Raw genomic sequence first — 3,249 nt, 5'->3', positions numbered from 1 at the left:
GCAGGGGCGCTTTTGACACGCTAGTTTTGCTTGTCTGTTGGTTGGTTTGGAAGGAGAGAAACGCACGTGTTTTCCAGAGTCAGAGCCAGACAGCGGGTAGCCTCTTTGCTTTGATTAAAGAGGAGGTTGTGGTCTGGAAAGAAGCCGGGGTTTTCAAAGTTTTAGGAGACTAACAACACCATGATGTAATTGTTTTTTCTTTCGGGAAGTTGCCCTTGTGACAACATCCTTTTACTTCGATAGCCTCTTATCGAAGTTGGAACCTTGTAAATATGTACATACCCCTTTCTTAAGTAAATTTGGTCCGCTTATCTTAGGCCGGCCCGGCTACAAATTCCGAACTCTTAGTTTATTTGTGTTTGTTTGATTTACTCTTATCTGTTTAGCTAATCTAGGGTCTGAGAGGAGAAGAAAATATAATCTGACTTTTCTACTCCATTCATGCATGATTTGTTAGTCATCCATTCCTGTCAACTCATTTGTCATGGATCAATCTACACCATCACGTGTTTCACGAGGCAGCATGAATTCCACTAATCCTCTTTCTGCCGATCGAGCTTGGCATGCTGCAGCTAGCTGACGAACAGCGTGAAAATTTCATTGATTGCTCCATCAGATTACTGATTCTTTTTTATATATACTTATCTTCTGTTTTGACATTGTCTATAGTTTGGTTGCTACAATTTCTGTAATAATTGGCCTTAACATCTGCTGAAGCAAAGACTGGGTTTATTCATTATCTAAAAATAATAATAATCAGGCTATCGATCAGCGGCAAAATGCTTCTCACAATCCGTTGCTAGTTAGTACTGAAATTCAGAGAAAGAACAGCAGAACAGCAGTGGCGATGCATTCAGACGTCAGCAGGAGGGCCAGCAACTGGAGCTGATGATGCTGGTGAAAGATCCCGGAATCCACCTGATTATAATCTGGAGTTTTGGAATCATAATTATACAGATGACATGACGCCACGTGTGCATCCACCAGATTATGTGGAGTGAGTCATTGTGCATCTCAACTACCAACTCTCATCAATCTTGGCTGCAAATTGACCATAAACGAATGCATGATTGGAGAAGAAAAAAGGTTGCAGGCGTCAGCCCAAGATGACTGACCGGCAATATTCAGTTTCAGTTCAGTTTCTCTGAACATTGTTTTCTTTCCCACCTTGTGCAATGATCCACATATAAACTACCTCAAAAAGAATCATCAAAGCAGCTACTACTTGAATTTCTGCTGTTCTATCAGAGAAAGATAACTGCAGCAATATAGGAGTATATATCAGCTCCAGGCTGTGCATGTAAAAATGTCTGAAATCAACAATTGTATAGCAACATGCATGTTCAGAGTTCAGACTTGAAGCTGGCGATGCTTTTTCTGAAGTCGTCTCCAAGCTAAGGTAATCAGTCTGGTGTGGTGGTGTTGCGTAGCTGAGTTAGGTAGCATGATAGCAAAGTACACTGATTAACCAACAAACAGCAAGTTCACCTACCAAACCAAACCAATTCAGATATTCAGAGAAGCTGGCAAAAATGGACCGACCTTTACATGAAAATCCAGCAAGCAGGCAAAAACAATCTCACCTTTTTTTTCTTTTTTTTTTTAAAAAAAATAAATCAAAGGCTTTCCATGCATGGATGAATCAATTAGAAAGGTAACAAGTGATGAACACTACCAAAGAAAGCTTCAGCATACATCAGCATTCAGAAAATTCAGAGAAGGAGGGTTTTGCTAGAGTTGGAGCAGGAGCTCCAAGAGATCCTCCTCCAACCCACACTCACCTACCGCATATTCATCACCCCTGTCTTATTCAATATCACTCAAAACTAATCAAGAAAGCTAATTAAGTATTTCTGTCTTAATCATTGAAACTGACATTTCACTCAAAACTGAACCACTTGGTAGTTGGTACTCCCAGTTGTCACTTGCATACAAGAAGCCCAAACAGTGGCATTTTTCCTGGGCTGTTCTTGGTTTGAGGTCCAGTGGAAAAGGTGTCACTGGATCAATCACCCACCAGGGCCCATCTGAAAGGCCCAATCTCTCATGGCCCTAGTAGTTTCCCGTGGATCGGGCCACGATTCCAGTTTGAAGTGGACCACGTAAGGCCTCAAAATGACATGGGCTTCACATCGGCCATCCGCACTTATGGGCCGGTATCTGTTCAATATGCTAATGGGCCAGGATCTGGTCCTCAACAAAAGGAGGCCTAAAAGGCTCTTAGTATGTGGGTCAGCCCATTTACGTGATTGTCTAGGCCCAATCAAGTTCTTGCTGCTTTTTCCTTCTTTATTTCCATTTCTTTGATTCTCTCTCTATGTTCTTCTTTCGTGAAGAGCGGTCCCTTTTATTTAAAGCACTGCAGTAGAAACAAAATACCACGCAGTTAATTTAAACTAGAAATTGTGGTAAGGCTGTGTTCTTGCCCCCATTTTCCCAACCCACCTCTCCCGTTTTCCGCGCGCACGCTTTTCAAACTGCTAAACGGTACGATTTATGCAAAAAAACTTTCTATATAAAAGTTGTTTTAAAAATCATATTAATCTATTTTTTTTAAAAAAATTAATACTTAATTAATCATGCAATAACATGAGTTTCATTTTTGCGTGACGGGGAGGATCTCCTCCCGAACACAGCCTTGCACGGTACACAAATTACAACACAAATAATCTCTTCAGGAGGAGAGGAAAAAGAAGACTAAGAAGATACACAAAACAATATTAGTCATTACATATAATTAATATAGTATTAATTGTTTTAAAATTAAAAATGAATTAATATGATTATTTAAAATACTTTTCAACATATTTTTTTTAAAAAAACATACTGTTTAACAGTATAATTAAGTATCAACATGCAGTCTACATTCTTTAGAGACCTATAACTGGGGTGTAGGTAAATTTGTATGCAAATCTGCAGAAGTCCATATACGTACTAGAAATAAACCAAAGGAATGATAAGTTACAGAAAAAAAAAACAATCTGTCTAATTTTTCAGGCCAATAATCTCTTTGTAGCTAATTTGCTTAAAAATACGACAGCGAATGCGATGCATCGAGATATCAACGGAGGAGTGTGGCTTCAGCCTTCACGGTGGTCTGAGCTTTTCAATGGCGATTTTATATATGTCGGGTTGTGCAAAATTTCAATTATTTCATCGGTGAAAGCTAGACTGAATAACAAGCTAGCTTAGCATATGGTTGGTGGCCAGGAGCTTTTCTTCAGTAGTAGTACGTGCTCAAGGTTCTTC

The sequence above is a fragment of the Oryza glaberrima genome, chromosome 5 (assembly GCF_000147395.1).
Source record: "Oryza glaberrima chromosome 5, OglaRS2, whole genome shotgun sequence".
Classification (NCBI taxonomy): domain Eukaryota; kingdom Viridiplantae; phylum Streptophyta; class Magnoliopsida; order Poales; family Poaceae; genus Oryza; species Oryza glaberrima.
The sequence above is the reverse complement of the archived record's forward strand: the minus strand, read 5'-3'. Positions refer to the sequence as shown.